This window comes from Ambystoma mexicanum, chromosome 1p, assembly GCF_040938575.1.
Source record: "Ambystoma mexicanum isolate Mex_15411 chromosome 1p, UKY_AmexF1_1, whole genome shotgun sequence".
Lineage (NCBI taxonomy): Eukaryota > Metazoa > Chordata > Amphibia > Caudata > Ambystomatidae > Ambystoma > Ambystoma mexicanum.
The window spans coordinates 825883553-825894951 of NC_090921.1; the positions used below are offsets into that span (position 1 = coordinate 825883553).

The 11399-nt window shown below is 45.2% G+C and overlaps 1 non-coding gene across 1 annotated transcript; it reads left to right on the top strand.

Annotated features, from left to right (window-relative positions):
• Window positions 1-10606: 10606 nt before the first annotated feature.
• Window positions 10607-10770, top strand: LOC138462087 (U1 spliceosomal RNA). The gene has a single exon (XR_011264695.1). It is a non-coding gene; the product is annotated as a U1 spliceosomal RNA (small nuclear RNA).
• The last annotated feature ends 629 nt before the right edge of the window (window positions 10771-11399 follow it).

Sequence of the window (11399 nt, forward strand, 5' to 3'; positions counted from 1 at the left end):
CAAGGGTACTGTGAAAGTCCAGGTATTTTGAATAGAGTACTGCATGCCAACTTTGGAAATATTCAGGTGCGTAGCACAATCATTCAGTATGTGGATGATCCGCTGGTAAGTAGTGAAAATGAACAACAATGCAGGAGGGATTCTGATGCATTATTGCAATTGCTGGCTCACAAAGGGTACAAGGCAGTTAAAAAAGAAGCTAAAATACTTCCCAAAGGAGGTACTATACTTGGGACAACTTATTTCTGCAAATGGGAAAAAATATTACCAGATAACGCAGCGACAGTGCACACCACACCTAGGCCCAGTACTGTCAAGGAAATGCAACAACTTTTGGGCTTATGTAATTATTGTAGGGCATGGATCCAAGACTACGCAGCCTACACAAGGCCACTGTTACAAAGTCTCAGAGAAGGACAGAAGACAAAAAATGGTAAATTGGAATGGACTGAAGAAATGACTAGACAATTTGAGGACCTGAAAAAAGCTATTTGCACAGCCCCTGTTTTAGCAAATCCGGATTATATACAGGAGTTTTACTTATATTTCCGCTCTGATGGACGGCTCATGACAGCAGTATTGACTCAAAAGAGCACAATGGGCCACAAGCCATTGGCTTATTATAGTGGGACACTCGATTCAGTCATGCAGGGACAGCTTGCTTGCGAACCAGTACTTGCAGCTTCTGCATTTGCAATAGACAAAACTTCCACGATTGTCATGGGGTGCTCTGTTGCCTTGTTTGTGGAACATTCACTAGTCACCATTTTGGAAATTTCTAAATCAATTTTGACAACTCACAGATCCTATGCATATGAGATTATAATATCCAAACCTCATATTCATAAAGTCAGGTGTAGGTTGGTGAATCCCACCACATTTTTGACAGAGGCATCCACTGATGATGACCTGAAAATGCATCGCTGTGCTACATACGAGGGTGAAGAAGAGGGTAAATCTAAAGCTAGAGACAGAACATTGACATAAGGAGAGACACTATATGTTGATGGGTCATCAACAATTGACCAGGAGACGGGACGGAGGCACACAGGGACGGCAGTGGTGTGCGGTAAAGGGGGGAGCATGAAGTTCTGATCATGATAAAATTAACTATGCATTATTCAGCTCAGGCAGCTGAACTTGTCACTCTCATTGAGGTATTGAGAGCCTCTCAAGGGCAGTGTGTCACCATCTACTCAGACTCAGCATATGTCACGGCAACACTGCATGCGGGTCTGTCTCGGTGGAAGAGTGTCATGATCTCTGCTTCCAAAAGGTCAGGGTTTTCCCAACTCCCTTGGAAGCAGATCCATAACCCAGGTTCCGAGTGCCAACCAGTCCCAATTGGGACCTTTTGGACCCAGTCCTGGCGCCAGTGGCACCAGGCTCATAAATATGCCCAGTCCCAGCACTGGAAGCGCCGGGCTCATAATGCTTGGGTGGACTTACCTGCAGCAGACCATGCTGCTTACTTGCCTGCCAGTTGAGCCTCTGATCCTCTTCTGTTTGGAACTACTTTTCCTGTTGGGTGGGGCAGGAGCCACTCCCTAGATTCAGAACACTGGAACTCTTCTGGAAAGCAGGAACTCTTTTCTTACCTAGGCGTGGCTGTGGAAGGAGACACCTAAGCACTACAGGAGGCTATTTAAACCACACCCGATGGATGAATCTTGCTTTGCGTTATTCTGCATCCTCTACAGCAGAACGCTCATCGTGTCTTCTGCATCTGATCCTGGGCCTAAGGAAAAAGGCTTACCATCCTGAATCCAGTCTTCAGCAACACCTATAAAGACAAGAAAGAACAGGTTAGCATTACGGTCTTCAGTGACAGCTCTTCACTTACCTGGTCCATCGGCTGTCACCAATGCCTCGCGCTGCATTCCGGCATCTGAAAGACAAAGGCTTACCTACTCTTCGTGCGCTCCGGAGGTCTTCACACTGCATTCTGGCATCTGAAAGACAAAAGCTTACCAACTCTTTGCACGCTCCGGAGGCCTTCGGCGCTGCATCCCGCATCTGAAAGACAAAACAAGGTGCGTTTAAAGTCATTGGGGAACTTTAATACTCACATGCCATTACTCCTTTCCACATCTAACCCAGTGGGTATTCCGGCACCCTGCAGCCGCTCTGAACTTGTACCTGCTAAATAAAAAGACAGTTAGAGCGCATCGCGAAGCAGGCAACAAGCGCTTACTTACGTGCTTCCAGGCGCTTCTATTCATCACACGGGCTCCATCTTCAACTCACTTCAGCCCGTCATCCGCCATCGCCGGAACCCTGCAAAACAAGAAACATCATTACTAAAGACTTTAAAGACATTAGAATTACTCGAAACTTACCGTTCGTGCAGTAAACGACGGACAGCAGTCCTCTGAAGTCAAGAGGCCTGCTCCCCTTATCCAGTGAAGAAACTGGTTACAGCACCCTGCCCCGAGGAAGATGGAGAGCACAGCGTTCACTTACCTAAGGTGAGAGCGTTAACCTTTGGGGTTCTACAGGAGAAGAGAAAGGGAAGAAGAGAGAGACATTCAATAACCCAGTTCCTTAATCCCATATTTTCTATCTGCAGACATCTTACCTTTCGAGTCAGACATACAGTGCACAGAGGTCCAGCCCAAAGAGCCAGCCGTGTGTTACACATCACCTTTGAAGATACGGTATACGCCCAGTCAAGACCGGCGCCTCTACGGGAATCAGGTGAGCGTTACAAAGAGAAGAGGTTTTTGGAGGGCAGATGGCTCTCCAGTGCAGCATGCAAGGCTGTTGGAAGAACTGATTGAAGCCTTATCATGGCCCTCTGCTGTGGCAGTCGTCAAATGTGCTGCCCATACTAATGTCACGGATGAAATCTCTAAGGGCAACGTGGCTGCAGACGAGGCAGCCAAGTTGGCTGCCTATCTCCCAGATACAATGTTAACAGAGTGTACAGTGACCACCCCTGTAGAGAGTGAGACCACAGTTCCATACATAGCATTGCCTATATCACAGATTATAGATTTTCAAGGAAATCTGCCTGAGGAAGAAAAGGAGCTATGGTTGCGGAAAAAGTCTCCCACTGAGCTATTGTGGAGACAGGAGAATTCTGGGAAGGTGGTGATGCCCCAAGAATTACTCTCTGTAGCATTTGAGCAACTCCATTTCCCCTCCCAGAGCTCCAAACAACATATTGTGGCAGATATTCAGGAGGACTCGTTTGTGCCAAACCTCCAGGAGAGCATTTAAAAAAAAGCAATACATTGGCCCTCATTCCGAGGATGGTGCTAGTCATGGCACTATTAGCGCCATGACTAGCACCAATACCGGTACAGCCACCGACGTGGCAGTATGGGGACTTACCGGTCCATTCCGAGCTTTGCGGGACTGGTAAGTCCCCATTTCAAAAGCCATTCCCCATTCCCATTTGAGCCCCCATAGGTCTCAATGGGAAGGTGGCAATAACGGTACTGCAAATTGCCCCCGGTATCCCTTTGCGGGTCCCGTCCTTAACGCCTGCTAAAAGCAGGCATTAAGGGAAGGACCCGCAAAGGGACCTCGGAATAGGGCGCAAAGGGATTACCGGCACCGGTGCCATTACCGGTGCCCGGTATCCCTTTGCGCCCGGGTCGTAATGACCCCCATTGTCTGACATGCCAAATTTTCAGCACAGGGATGACATTAGGGCTATTCCGTGAACTGCATATAGATTATGCAGATATGGGGGACAGGTGCAATAGATATAGGTACCTTATTGTGGTGGTTTGCCCCTTTTCAAGGTGGGTGGAGGCAGGATCATGTGCACACCCAGATGCAAAGTGTGCAGCATGGTTCCGGGTCAGAGACGTGTTTCCAGGATAGGGCGTGTCCAAACTATTGAGATCAGATAATGGCACACATTTCTTTAATGTGCTATTTCAGCATGCAGCAGCGCTATTGGGCGTAAAACATTGAATGTGCTCAATTTACCACCCTCAAGCTAATGAAGTTGTGGAGAGGATCAATGGGCTTTTGAAGAGTCAACTGTCAAAATTGTGTTGCACGTTGAAGAAAATCTAGGTACACTGTTTGCCCATGCCTCTCTTCCGTTTACGCACACAGTCTAGTAAGGACCACCATTTGACACCACATGAAATAGTCACAGGCAGTTGCATGGAGACCCCCATATTCCCTGTGAGGAAAGCATCAGATGCACATCAAGCAATGACAGTACTAGGAGAGAAATTTAGGGAATATTTAACAGCACTAACATATATTTGATATATCTCTCGAAAGATTGTGCCACCCAGTAACGAAGCACAGGACACACCAAAAGGGACAGCAACTGCAAACATATCTGCCACAACTGGACCATTCTTACCTGGGGAGCTGAGCTACGTGAAAAATGTTGGGCATAGATGGAACAATCCAAGATTTCAAGGCCCCTATGAGGTGGTGTTCAGTACTCCTCTCGCCGTAATAATGTTAGTATGAATATGTCTATAATAAAAAATCACAAAATGCCTCACTTTTGGCCGGCCACCCCTACAAGTTTTCTTAGAGGAATGAAACGGGAAATATGAATGACGTATGAATTATATAAGGGGTTGGGCTTTGGCCCCATTTCTGATATCGAGTACCCAGAATCCTCCAATAGCTCCGAAATGCGCAGTGCAGGAAGGAATGTGATCAATGAAAGCTGTTACGTATGTGCACTTATCCCGCACGCATCAGGGGCACCTAAGGTTTTAGTTCCACATCCAGTCCCAATTAGAGAGGCACAATGCCTGGAACATCTTGCACTATGTAGGATAAAGGACACATTCCAGGCACACAGCGTGTAGTTGAGGAGCATTGATCTAGGCCCAGCGTTATGCAATGGCAACAGGAAATACCGCCAGTGTCTACAAGTACCATATTTTTCCTGAGGAGGGTACTCACATGTCAACGACAAATGGCAGGGCAGTGATTGCCCAGCAGATGGACTGATCAAGTACAGCAGAGAAGCAATAGCCGAAGTAGAGACTGTTATCCTCATTACAACCATGCCGGTCCGGAAACAATGGTGCTGGTAAGCCTACCAGCACCGTTGTTACCGGACCGACATAGGACGACTCTGCGGGCAGGTGCTTTTCCGCCTGCCAGGGACAGACCTGGTGGGTGGAACGGCACCCGCCTGCAGAGTTTCACGGAAGCACCGGCACTGTTATTGACGGTGCCGGTGCTTCCGTGGTCCCCATTCCCATTGAATCCTATGGGACTCAATGGGAATGGGGATTAACATTTACCGGCGCCTGACTTCCCGGAACGCCAGGGTTGTAATCCTCCAGTGTTTCCGGCAAGCCAGGTGCCAGTAAATATTGAAAGTCTGGCAGCAACCTACCGGTAGCACCGGCAGGGTTTCTGCTGGAATTGTAATGAGGCCTTATGCGTGTGCAAATATGGTCCCAATATATCACAAGGCTGACATGGATTGCAGCAATGGAGAAGCCAGTGCAAATACATAGAGACATAGACTATGAACTTTATTTTAGCAATGAAGGAACAGTTCCTGTTGGCGCAATCACACAGTAAAACCACACTCTTGTGATCCCTGATATGATGAAAGACACGGCAGCAGTGATGGATTACTACTGGGTTTGTGGCCGACAAGCCTACTTGCACCTCCCACCCTCCTGGAGGGGCAAGTGTTCACCGGCCACCCTGCACTTAGTGCTACTAGTAATCCCAGAAGAACACCTGAAGGGAGAAGAAATGCCTGTGAAGGTGCCAACAGTCACTCCAGCACCTAAAGAAGTGTAAAGAAACATTCAGATCACAAAAGAATTGCTTATGCTGCCAGAACAGCAGGGAAGAAAGAAGAGATTAAACTATGTCTCAAAGCACTCTTCCGCACTGCTCAGAAGAATACCTGATGAGTATCAACTTTTTAGCTCAGCAGAGACATTCTTTTCATCTTTTTTGGCTCCTGGGGTACAAGCAGCTGCTAACGCCAAGTGGGTGCAGATAGTCCGATTGGAGCTAGTCCAGCTGTCCAATGACACAGAAAATGTGTTAAACGCCATCAAAGTAGAGCTTTGTGCATTGAGACTCATGACGATGCAGAACCGCTACATGGTGGATTTGCTAACAGCCATAGAAGGAGGAGAGTGCAAAACATTGGTGAGCAGCTGCTGCACTTTTGTACCCAGGTGGATGCTGAGAAAGGGTCCCTATCCCACGTCATCGAGGCAGTGCACAATCTAGGTGTTCAAATGACTAAAGAAGGTGGAGTTCAGAACATTGATTGGCTATTGCTTGCCTTTGATTGGGTCCCGTCACCGCTGGGGGCAGCAGTAAAAATATGGGTGCCTGTTATCATATTCTTCTTGGTCCTCTTCTGCACGTGCCAATTGGGTCTCGATGTTGTGTCAATATAGTCCCTAATAGTGCAAAGATGATGGCATCAATTGGGGGATATAAAACACCTTGCCATACAATAAACAACAAAACTCAAACTAATATTTCTAGGTTGTAGATATATCAGGTGGGGATGAGTTTGTTTCTGTAGAAGTAACGCAAGGGGTGAATGCTGGGAAGGCGCTAGCACCTTCCTTCATTCCCAAGCACTTTAGAATTAGGCAAGATTTCTTTTGACTGCTTCTATGCCCTACAAGAGACCAGGGGGAGGAGGAACACTGAGAAAGCTTTTTCATGCAAATATAATCACACACACATACATGGGTAGGCACTAAAAGAAGGCAGTTATTATTTAAATATAAGGTGCAAATAACTATTAGCTGAATGCATTTGTATATGTTAAATCCTATTTAGTTCTAAAATGTCAAAACACGATAGAAACATGCTCTCTGCCAAATGGAATGTGGCCTGTGCTAAAAATGGATCGCAGGGCTCATACAGTGTTGCGTCACTGAGGCTAGCTTTGGCGGAGCAGCACGAAGTAACTCAGCAGCTGTCTGCTGTCTGTCGAAAGCCCATGCATGCTAAAAGGGGATTTTAACATGCTCAATGCACAATATGCAGAATTACAAAAACCATGTTTAAAAGAAAATTATAAGACCAGATAAAAATATGAGTGAGAGTAGTGGGGCATGAATGAAAATTAGTTATAGAAATGTTTCGCTTTTCCCAGGGCTAGGCCTCAAGGTTTGTAAAAGTCTGCAGGGCTGCAGTGTGTGTCTATGTAAGGAAGTAATATGTAAAGTAGCATCTCCTAACAGAAATCGCTGACCATAAAGAAAGGAAGACTGGAGCATCCCTTGTACGGAAGCAGGCCAGTGTGGGATGGAGCCATGCCCATATACAGTGACCAAGCCAAGAGTATAAAAGCTCCTGCCTGGCACCGGTTTGCAAGAGAAAGGAACGGTTGAGGGACAGAAGAGACCATTCAGGCAGCAGAGCTCTTTGCACCCATCCTCATTTCTGTAAAGAATAAATGTGTTATCCTTGCAAGATAGACTCTTTGCCTTACTTCCCTAGAGGGGTGCATTTATTCTGGTGTCAGCGTGATTAGGGGTTACCCTTATAATTAAGGACACCCTTGTAAGTTGTGCTACCCTTACACAGGCATTTATAAAAAGTAAATGGATAAAAAATAAATAGAGCACTTCGGCCCCAACATGGCACAGACAATCAATGTGCTCCTTCAAGCTCCTGCCTGAATGAAAGTGCAGTGCCAGTAATTGGGAAAGTCAGGGGGCATGCCACAAAGTTACACTGACTGTGTTGCTATGCTTGGGTTGCATGCATTATAGTTTGCAAAATACGTGGGACATTCTGGATCATAACTGCCACCTTTAATGCTAATGATGCAAGTCAGGGGCTACGCAAGCAGTGGGGGGGTGCACGGGACACATGGAGGCGTCATCTACTGTACTTAAACTCCCTTCCTCTATCACTGGTCCTCTGACAGGGCCCTACATATCTCTTTTAAGAAGAACATAGGTTGACAATGCCTAAAGAGTTCCTGTAGTTAGTTCATGGTGCATGTCAATATGCTTTGTACCATAGTTCCATGTAAACCTGGCGCTATGGTTGGGGTGTCTTTGATGTGTGTGTGGGCCATCAGAAGGATGGCCCCAGGCAACTGATTACAAATTATCGGGCCTGCATCTGTTCACTGGTATAGCATAACCTGGCATAGTATGACTTAACATAACATTGCATAATACAGCATACTAGTGTATAAATTATATAGAAAGAAGGATGCACAAGGACATAAACAACTAAATGCAACCACCTTTGACCATAGTCATAATGGTTATCTGTAGTTACTGGCTGGACTGCTGGGTAATATATGGCAACTATAACCACCTCTAAACCATTCTTCCCCCCACCCTAATCGACAACACATCTCTACACATCACTACAACACTGAAAAGCACGTTTTGTTAAGTGTATTTTATGCCACTGCAATCACCACTGGAGTGGTCTACAGCACTGAAACCATGTCCAATAAATAGGGTCAGAGTGACCTTGCCAGAGATACCTAGGCCAGGGTCTAGAATAAGTAAGAGGTGAATTGTTAAAATAATACAGATCAGTATAGAGAGATAAACATATTCGCGGAGCGAAAATTGGATGAGAGCAAAGGGGATGGAGGAAGAGTTGTGTTTATATGAATATGTTTTGTGCAATGTTAGAAAAATTGACATGATGAAAGAAAAGGAAAATGTGATTCCTCATGAAAAATTGCATTTTCCCAAAAAGGCCAGTTTCTGGAACTTCATGGAAAAGTGTTTGGAGACTTAGTGAAGCGTGGATGGGTGATAGACCAATGAGGTGCTTCACTGTTCCCTAGTAATGATAGCACAATGCAAAGTACAGCACCCCAAGACATGTGTCTACACAGAATTCCCCTAAGCACCACACCAACCCGCCACAGATACACCAACACAACCCTCCACAATCGCCTTTCATACCCCTGCTCCGGGCAACACAGACAATCACAAACAATTCACATTACCAACCTAAAGCACACATTAACCACTGCTCCAGAGAACTTTGAAAATACCTAACATGTACACACCAGACAGGAAGCTACCTTTTCACATCTGCGCACATTAACGCTCCAATAAAGCATGCTTGACATATTTCTTCTGCTTCTAAATCGGTACCCTACCGTACCTCTTGCGCTTGCATATATTGAAGTGCAAAAAGACCATGAAATGGCTAAAGGTTTGGTATACAAGACCCAATAATACCAATTACATAGCAAAGAGTTCATCATTTTACTATGGGGTAGAACTCTGCACTGTCCAAGGTACTCTGCTAATGGGTAGTAGCAGGGTAGAAATAAATGTTGGTTCTGCTACAGCCAGTCTGCTGTAGTAGAATCTCTGGTGCTCTGAATGACCTGTGAGGATATATATCCCCCGGCCAAATCAAGCCCCATGTGACCGGTATGAGACTGAGACAGTCTCGGTGTTACAACAACACAATTCTAGGTGACTGCCTATGAGACCACAAGTGGACACCCTTTTCCTCCTAAAATATTAGATCTGCCCCATTTTAAGGGAGGCTTTGTATAAATTACTTGTAGGTACTCCGAATGTTTGCAGATAGACACAGTGACATTAAGTAATTTGCCTAGGATCTCACACTTTGATTAAGAAGTGAAGCCAAGATTTGTACATGCTCTGCAATTTAACCACTTGACACACACAATACATTCAGAGTTCTATTTGGGACAAATCCTTAGGTTTTGGGTTTCAATACCTACAATAATTCTGTCTTATAGTGAATGCTTGCTAAATTCCCAAATCACATAATAGAGCAACCTAAAATATATATTTCATTAAAGACCTAGATTACGCTAAAAAGAGAATGCTGGTAGGTTTATTCTTTGCACCCTGAGTGGACAAAGTCAGGGGTTTTGTTTGTTCTGATATAAATCAGAAATAAATGGGGGTATATGTTTTACTGCCATTTTTTCTCATTTGCCTAATTTTGATAAATGAATATGTGTAAGTAGGAGAGTGGGTGGAAATAATGTGTCAAACTGTGGGTGCATTAACCGGAGCATGAATGTTCATGCTGGCCTTCATATAATGGATTCCTATGGAATGCACCTAATATGACATCTGGTAAAACGCAGATGGATCATCCATAAGAATCAGTTGTAAATGCTGCCTGTAAAGAATACTTTGCAGGCAGCATTTACACTTTTCCATTAACATGGTGGTAATTGAAAAGCACATGTGATTTTACTTGTGTTTTACTCCTCACTTTTCCACCACTTAATGGAAAATAGGAACATTTGACAGAGGGAACACTTGGCACAAAAGTGCAAGTGGTGCCTGTCCCGACTGGTGCAATTAACATGGGAATGAAAATGACCCACCACAATTTCACGAAAAGTCTCCTATGTTTCAAATCACTATGTTACACATTATATTAATTGTTTAGTGCAAACATACATATTGCTGTTATGCATAGTGCAGTAAAAATATGAATATTCACAGAGCTCTCAAGTTTTCCCTGGCCATCCAGTCATGTTTCTTACATTTTTAATTCTGGGACTTTTCGTTTTTTTTATTTTCCATTTGAAATTGAGGAAAACTACTAGTCCCAGAACTCCAAAAGGATAGGTGAACTTCTCACGTATGGCCACGGGAAACTTAAGAACTATGTTTTCTCAAGAAAAGCTAATCTTATACTTACCTGGCAGGGGAGCATCTGTGATCACCAAGGCAGATCTCCCAGGGTGAGGTTCATCCATTGCACATCGGATTTGCTGACCCCTGCGATGTCCCCAAAGGCGGGATACTCGACTGCATTATTTCTGGTAGTGGGGGACTGCCTTCGCGCTGTCCCCTGAAAAAAAAAAAGAAAAAAAAAAGGAAAGCTAATCTTTTTTTGTGTGTAAAAATGTCAGACATCTTGGTTAAACTCTAAGTTTTACAAAAAGCGTTTTTCTTTTTAACTCACTTTTTCTTAAAATAAGACATACATTTGCACAATTACTGGAACTATCCTGCTTCCTTTCAGATGTAAATGTCCCATCACGCTTCACTCACGTGTTAACTAGCCAATTGCCAGACCCTTATTAAGAGCTGCAGCAGGTGTCCTGGGCATTGTAAATCTTCCACCTGCATAAGAAAACTCTGATGGCAAAGAGGTCCGAGGGCTCTAGGAGAGAGGAAGGGGCACGTAGGGGGGGGGGGGAGCAGGACCCTAAACACAATGGTGTGGCTCCCCAAACAGAAAGGGCACTCAAATAAAAGGTGCGATCTACATATAAGGGCATGGGGTTGTGCTTGGGTGTTTGTGGATGTGCATTGGGAAAATGTGCAAAGCAGACATAACTCTAGAGCAGTGTTGGGGGCTGCTCCGGTCCACCGGGCAGCCCCAGGTTATGGTCAGGTGGCAGCCGACCAGGCACACATAGGCAGCGCTCACGCTGAAAGTACAAGGGGTGGGGGTTCACCCCACCGGCTCCGGGGACA